Genomic DNA, 8480 nt, shown 5'->3' on the forward strand with positions numbered 1-8480 from the left:
GCAAGCTGCATTTCTCCACACCACCCCCCACCACCTTCCAGGTCCAAACCCTAGCCCTGTTACTCCAGAGTTGTTCCGACCTTGACCAAGTGCTTCACCTTTCTGTTCAGAGACTCTGTTCCCTCATTTGGCTTCCTTTATGTCTTAGAGGAGAACGTATGTCCAGGCTCCTGATTTCATTAGTGGTCTCCTAGCCCCTCAGCCCACCCCACTGTCCCCACAGGCTCTGCTCTGGTGTAAGGGGTGTCCCAAGAGGAGGTCATGCTTTCCCAGGAGAACAGCAAGAACAGAGGGGTCCCCTGAGCTAAAACAGCCCCTCCAGGGCTAGTCCCTTTCTTCTTCCCGCGCCTCCAGCCCCACCCCCACCCCGCCCACCACCACCCCTGGGAGGGGTGTGGTCCACATTTCCACAGTTTATTTACAGAAGGTGCTAAAAGGAACAGGTTTGTCCTGACACCATGCACCAGAAATAACCTCAATCCATTCCAGAAAAAGTCTGCACACATTCAGGATCTTTTTAAAACAAGATGTGCTGTCTTCCTCCCCGGCCCTTCCTACCCAGAGTCACACACAGCCTGACCGACCAGCCTATGTTCAACTCCCACGTGTTTTAAGAACTAGGGTTTCAAACAGACCAAATTTCAAAGGTATTTTTCTAATGGAGACAGGAGACAAGGCGCAACTCCTCTGCCCACAGGAACCAGGTCATCTGTGGCTTTTGCCATGGAGACCAGTATCCTCTCTCCTCCCCAGTGCCAGCTCAACTGTGGGAGGGAAGGTACTCAGGCTGGTTTTGCTCCTGCTGTGGCATTCCAGCTGGAGGACCCATGTCTCTCAGAAGCCCTCCCCACCCAGCCAGGGTCTGGTACTCGGCTGCTGATGGGGGCGCTTGGGCCGGGCTGAGGGGAGCCCAGATTTCTGACTGCAGGCTGTGCTCAGTGGACAGTGTGAAGGGGAGGAAGTGACTGTGGGTACAGAGGGTGGTGGCCACCTCCTGGGCACCAGGAAGACAGGCCTGGAGGGTGCTCGAGTCTGCTCTGAGGAAGGCAGGCCAGGCCCCCTTCTCAAGCCCTCTCCATCCAGTCTGAGGATGGAGGCACAGGAGGACTGCTCCCTGTGGGCCTCAGGGCAGCCCAGCCCAGACCCCGAGCCTTGTTCAGAGGATGCGGCCGTCCCAGGCAGAGGGGAGGATGTGGGCTCAACGGCCCATATTTTGACTCAGCTTGGGAAAGAGGCAAGGTGGGACACACCAGTTTATAAAGCCAGGGGCCTGTTTCCCCGGATGAGCAAAGATCAGAGCTTGCACAGCAGAGGAAAACCAGAGCCCAAGGGTGGTGGCAGAGGGTGAGGGAGGCAGGCAAGAACCATTGGTCTTCAGCTCACCTGCCGTGGACCCTCCAACCCCAAATCGCTCCACCTAGAGAGATTAAAGTTATCTTTTAAAACTGAACGACTGAAGAAGCCACCCGCGCACCCACCCAGAAGAGTGAATAAGACATGTCCAGTGGAAAGTGTGTTTCGGACCAGAGGACTGATGTGAATTGATTCGCACCCATTCTCTATTTGTTGAAGTTGGTAGCATTTAAGTACAAACTCATGTCCCCAGCATTTTGTTTGTTTTTTTAGTTGACATTTTGCAGTTTTTTTAATGTGAAACTTTAACTGCTGTCAAAACTTGAGTTGAAATCAAGTTATCAATTATCTTGGTTTTTATAGATATAGATGAAATTTGTTAATAAAAGTTGCAAATCAGTGGTTTAATCTTAAAAAAAAAAAAAAAAAAAAACCGAACGACTGAGTTGCTGTTGGGGATACCCAGGTAGCAAGGGGCAAAAAAAGGCCAGAAACACTTAAAACTTGCCCCCCCCACCCCATTCCCTGGATCTTCTGAATAAAGGGGGGTTTGGCGTGTGTGTGTGTGTGTGTGTGTGTGTGTGTGTTTGTAGTGAACCGCAGAGGGGAGGGAGTGCTGAACCAGGGTTAGGCCGGGAGCCTGTGTCAAAGGTAAACATAATCGAACTTTAAAGTGGTGAAAACAGATTTTCCTCACTGACTACCGACAGGAGGGGAAAGAGCTGAGCCCCATTCTGATCTGTGCAGAGGACCCTGGGTGGTTAAGGGTCGCATGAAGGAGTGGGGAAGGGCAGTGGGGTCTCAAGCAGCTTCGGAGAAGAGAAAACTACAGTGTTAGGAGTGTCAGTGTGATGAGGCCAGGGTGCCCATGAGTGGCAATTATCTCAGGATTCTGTCCTCTGAGAGAGACCAGGAGACATGGCCTCTATCTTTCCTGATGAGTGACTTCAAGAAGTGGCATTCAGGTTCTTGTGAAAAACACTCTTGTTGGAGGAGGAAAGACAAAGGAAGGAATCACAATGACAAGCCCTGTTTAGTAAATGCTCTAAGAAAGGGAGGTCAGGGGCTGGGTCAGGGTTGGGTCAGTGAATTCTGCTGGCAGCATTGAGCTTTCCCAGGCAGGCATCCTGAGGGGGACTGGGGTCAGCCTAGGGACGCAGGGCTGGGTTTGATCATCTCCTAGTGCAGGTGTTCGGGTGGAGTCGTTATGTGCTGATCTGTAGCTCTCAGGGGGCACTTCACATTCCCTTCTGGAGAACAGAGTGCGGATCTGATCCCCTCAAGCTGGAGGCACCCCCTCCTTGCTCCCCGACACCATGCGGCCCACGTGGCCATGAGAGGGGCTTTCCCACCCGCTCCATGGCTGGGAGAAGGAGCGCCACGTCGGGCGGTGGTGGGGATGCCCTCAGGGTCTGACCGACGCCCACTCAGGATGCGAAGGTCCTGGTGCCTGACTCTAAGTCCGCTGGTTTCAGTCTGTCCCCAAAAGGGTACACAGCTCTCCTGTCCTCGGTGCTCTCATTCTAGTCTCGTTCTCCACAAGCATCTTAAAGATCCTGGGTCACATTTCCTGGGATCCTTTTTAGGGAAAGTTCAGGGGGCCCCATGCGGCTGGTCATTAGTTTAATGATACCCCCTTCCTGGAAAGGACCTGCTGATCAACTGACTTTCCCCTTCAGAGGCCCTCCGGTTCCAGCATGTGCAGAGGAGGAGATGGGGCTTAGCGCTCTCCCCTCTGGGGCTGACTCTGTGCCCCTTAGGTGGTCAGGGAGGGCAGAGGGACTTTACAGGGATCCTCACAGGCTGGCCTGAGCTGAGTCTTGCTTACCTCTTCCTCACTCAGACTCTTCACTTGGCCAATTGACCTAAAAGTTCAGGGACTGATCCACCCTGCTTCTTGCCATCCTCCCCTCACCTGCTCCCTAAGAGCCCATGTAGAGAGGGGTTATTGAGCACTCTCAAGATCCCCACTACAACAGGCTCAGCTTGGCATGGGGCTCTGGGCAGGGTGCCCCTGGGGGCTGAGAGAATCTTGGTGGTGAAATTTGGAGTTAATGAGACTATCCATGCCTCATGAACATATGCCATCATGTAGTACAAAATCCAGGTTGCTGGAAGATGCTTTTGGGACCTAACGTATTTGGAAGGATGCTTTCCTATGGATAAATCTAGATTGTTGGCACTATGCCCCATGATGCCAGGATGCTGGGCCTTGCTGGTTCCTAATAGGAGAGGCCTCTCAGGGTGATGGGTGGGTTGGACTATGGCAGAGGCCGTAGGTGGAAGAAGAAATTGGAAGGATCTGGACAGGAGCCAGAAGGAGAGAGAATGCAAAGAGCTGGCCTCAGAGTCCCTGTATCCAGGATGGAGGCAGTGAGATTCTTCAAGCATCCTCTAGAGGGCGTCTGGGTGTCTTGAAAGGACCGATTCAGGCACATCCTGAGTAGCTGGCTGCACCCAGGATGCTCGCAGGGTGCTTGAGATTCTTCAAGCATCCTCTAGAGGGCGCCTGGGTGTCTTGAAAGGACCGATCGATTCAGGCACATCCTGAGTAGCTGGCTGCACCCACTGTTGGCTCAGAGCATCAGACCCCTACGATTTTCAGCAGCTGGTGCCTAGCTCACAGCACAGACACCATTTATCAGCAGTGCCCACAACCCCTGTCCACCTTCACTGTTTTTTCTTTTTTAATATTTATTTGGCTGCGCTGGGTCTTAGTTATTGCATGCGAACTCTTAGTTGTGGCATATGGGATCTAGTTCCCTGACCAGGGATCAAACCCCTGCATTAGGAGCACAGTCTTAGCCACTGGACCACCAGGGAAGTCCCCACCTTTATTTTTCAGAAAACACTCACTGGGCCAGGAAACCCCCTTTCCTGGGAAACCCAAGTGTCCCCAGCCACACCCAGAAACTGCCCTGCAGGTCTGGGGGCATGTGGCCAAACCCCGCCTGCTGGTGCCGCCTCACAGTCAGACAACTGCCCCAGGGGCTGTTTTAAGACCCCCCCCCACGCAGAGCCCTCATAAGAGAATTTGCTCCTAAGTTTCCACTAAGTTTCTATTAACACCTTTCCTGCTTCTGTAGCCCTTAGATCCATCTCTCACTGGGGCAGGAAACTCTGAATTAGTCTTGTCCCCTAACTTTGAACTTCCAAAGAGAAAGGCAGGTAGAAGGCAGGCTAGGAAGAGGGCCACCATTCAGTCCAGACAAGAGGTGCCCCTGCCAGCGCCCTCAGCTTTGAAAGGTCTGGTCCTGGCTTTCCTCTGACAGTGCCCCTCCCATGGGGAAAGGGATCTGTAAGGTGGATGGAGTTCCTGACCAACTGGCTTCTAAACCACAGCGCAGGGATCTTTCCCAGGCGCACCGTGTCCAGGGTCAACTGCCTGCCAGCATGAGCAGTTCCAACCCATGACAGAAATGGGGTCTGCCACTGGCCTAGTGCCAGGTCTCCCCTCACTGGTGACGAACTTGGAGGAGTCTGGAAATTCTAAATTGGAACCTGACCTTTCAGGTCATAATGAAGTTACATTTTGTCAAGTTTGGACAATAGAACATATTTTATTTGTTAGCTTGGTTTATAGTATTTAATACATGAGGGGCTTCCCACGTGGTGCTAGTGGTAAAGAACGCACCGGCCAATGCAGGAGATGCGGGTTCGATCCCTGGGTTGGGAAGATCCCCTGGAGGAGGGCATGGCAACACACTCCAGTATTCTTGCCTGGAGAATCCCATGGACAGAGGACCCCTGGTGGGCTACAGCCCATAGGGTCACAGAGTCAGACATGACTGAAGCGACTTAGTACACACGCATATAGGCCCGCGTTTGTACTCCTGTCCTGGGCCTGGGAAGACTCTCTGTGTTGTGCTTCTCAAGGCTGTATGCATCGTGTGTGTCGGGGGGCGGTGTGGGGTGTCAAGGGGTGTCATTGTGCCTCCTGGGAAGGATGAGATTGGGGATGAGCAGGAAGCTAGGCCAGTGCCAGTTAACAGAGAAGTCTTGGCTGCTGTGGGAAGTCCTCTGGCCTAGGACCCTGGAAGGAGCTCGAGAAGTGGGAGGTGGGGACTCTTCCCCACCTCTACCAGCAATACTAGCAAGAGAGGCCCAGAGCAGCCTCTCTCCTCCAAGCTAGGTCATCAGAAACCAGCACACTCCCCTTCCACCACCTTCAAGGCATAGAGGGCAGGTGAGAACCCTGGACTTAGAACCAGGAGGTCTAAGTTCTGGCTCTGGCTCTACCATTTCTGCCCTTCTCCAATTCTCTTTCTGTAGAGTGGGTATCGGAGATTCCCTGGTGGCTCAGTCGGTAAAGCATCTGCCCACAATGCAGGAAACCTGGGTTTGACCCCTGGCTTGGGAAGATCCCCTGGAGAAGGAAATGGCAACCCACTCCAATATCCTTGCCTGGGAAATCCCATGGACAGAGGAGCCTGGCAAGCTACAGTCAATGGGGCCTCAAGAGTCAGACAGGACTTAACAACTAAACCACCACCAGGGTGGGTATAATGATAATGGGCCAGTTTATCTCCTTTTCAAAAGAGATTGTGGGAACCAGCGTTCTTTAAGCAGTGGGACTCGGGACAAGGGTGGCTTCGGGTGACCTTGACCAGAGTCACCACTAGCTCTGCTGCCTTCCAAGGCAGCACGAGACCTCCTGCGAGAGAAGGAAGCAGAGGTCAAGTGTGGGCACGCAGACACCAGTTGATGCCTTAAGTTTCCCAATACTTTTGCCAAGAAAAGAAGGATACAAAGCATCTTCCCCCAAAGATGTGAGGTTCAAGCACTGGTGGAGGGCGAAGGGCAACACCCCCCACTTTGTGGGCCCCTCACCATCAGTCCCTGAGACACAACACAGCACCCCTGTGTCTGTTAGCCTGACCCCCTCCCCCATTAAGGAGCCTCAGGCTGTGAGGAGCCCCTGACCCACCTACATCAAACACTCCAGCTACAGTGGTCAGAAAGTCCTGAAAGGGCAACACGTCCTAGGCTGATGAAGATGAAGGTTAAGGGGGCAGAAATGGGCACCTGCCCCAGGCATCACCTTCACTTTAACCTTCATCTTCACCTGTGGCACCGATACAGGGTGGCCGGGGTGGGAGGTGGACCCGGCCTGTGTGGACACCCAGATTCGCAGTAGCCCTGGGGGCCAGAGCCGTGCAGCCCGGGTGCATTTGGCCCCGTGGCCGCGGGGTGGAGCCCGAGGACCGCAGACGCCCGATCTAGGGCGCCAGCCAGGCGGGAGGGAGCGGCGCGCCGAGTCCTCAGTCGCCTCTGCGTTTCCCCCGGGGCTGCGGGGCTCCCGGTGTGGGGGAGACCCGGGGACCGCAGAAAGGCGGGAGTCTCCGCGCTCTTCCTCCGCGCAGACGATCGCGGGTCCCCTGGTCCAACAGGTTCACCGGGCGCTGCGGGACACGGGACCGCGCCTCCGTCTGCAGCGCTTCGGCTGCAGAGAGGGCAAGGGGCCTAGGGACCCAGTTCTGGACAGTCTCCCCGACAGCCTGGACCACTCATCCTCTCCATCTCATAGGTATGAAATGTGTCCCTTGGATGACCATCTGGAAAAGGAAGTCCTGACCGAGGGGAGGACAGAAAAGGAGCTGCGTGGGCTGGAAGAGCCCGCAAGGGGTGAGGACAAGAGGCATGCAGGCGGAGATGCCTGAAGGCAGGATAATTTAAAGACCCCTGTCAGAAGAGGAGGTAGTGACCAAGTTCCCCTTCTAGACTGTTGGGTTTTCCTTGGTTTTTTGTTGGTTGGTTGGTTTTTTACCCCTATCCGCCCGTTAAAAATAACGCATGTTCATCCTTGGACAGTTAGAAAATACAAAAAAGATATGTCTCCCAAAGCAAAGGAAACAAATCAAAAATAAACAAATGGGACCTAATTAAACCTAAAAGCTTTTGCATAGCAAAGGAACCCATCCGCAAAAGGAAAGACAAATGACTGAATGGAAGAAAATATTTATAAATGAAATGACTGATAAGGAGTTAATATTCAAAATATATAAAACAGCTCATACAGCTCAATTTCAAAACCAAATAAACAGATTTTAAAATAGGTAGAAAAAGATTAAAAAATTGGCAGAAGATGTGAATAGACATTTTTTTCTGAAGAAGACATACAGATGACCAATATACACATGAAAAGATGCTCAGCATGACAACTCAGCAGGGAAATGCAGATCAAAACCACAGTGAGATGTCACTTCACACCTGTCAGAAAGGCTATCACCAAAAAGACCACAAATAAATGTCGGTGAGCATGTTTCCACAGTGGCTGCACCAATTTACACTCTCACAAACAGTGTTCAAGGTTTCCCTCTTCTCCCCAACACTTGCAGTTTTATGATAGCCATTTTAATGGGTGTGAGGTTAGCAAATAGTAATATTTTTGAAGGGGGTTAATTTTGCACACCGTGATTTCACAGGATTTTGAAGAGGTCAGTTTTTGCCTGAAATATGATGTAAACATTACATGGAAGGAAAATGTTTTCAGACACTAGAAAATCATATTGTCAACATCAAAAGGAAAATACTTTCTTGCGTATTTTTACATATGATAAAAATATCAGGTGGAGGAGAGGTGGAAGCCTTAAGCATCTTATCTCTAAGCCTAGACTCAGTACAAATGCTTTGGCTCCCAACTTGGGCAAAATCCAGAACCAGAAGAGTCAATGGGTTCCTCATTCAGAACACTGATGATTTAGGATAATGTTGCAAAAACCCGAGGGGTGAAACGAGGAGGGAAAAAAAAAATTTTTTTTTTCAGGAGAAGGGGAGGCAGCAGAGCACTTGAGATGACTCTGATCTGTCCAGGGTGCTGACAACTCACAAGCCATGCTACCGAACAGGTTGGAAAGATTTGATGCTAATTATGAAATTAGCTCCAGTGGCTTTATGGCTCCCAGTCTCAAGAAGGGTCCAAACTCCTCCCTCACCCTGGTGAAAATAAAGTTGAAGACATAATGTCTTAGACAAAATAGACTAGAATCCCAAGGAACTTCTAAAAGAGAAAGCTCAAAAAGAAGTACAACTACATAATACTTTGTTTAAGAATATATGAACATTGGATTAAAAGTTTTTAAGCAAAAAAGTAAAGTCACAACTCAGGATAATGGTAAACTCTGGGG

Source organism: Bos mutus, chromosome 19 (assembly GCF_027580195.1).
Source record: "Bos mutus isolate GX-2022 chromosome 19, NWIPB_WYAK_1.1, whole genome shotgun sequence".
In the NCBI taxonomy this organism is placed as follows: domain Eukaryota; kingdom Metazoa; phylum Chordata; class Mammalia; order Artiodactyla; family Bovidae; genus Bos; species Bos mutus.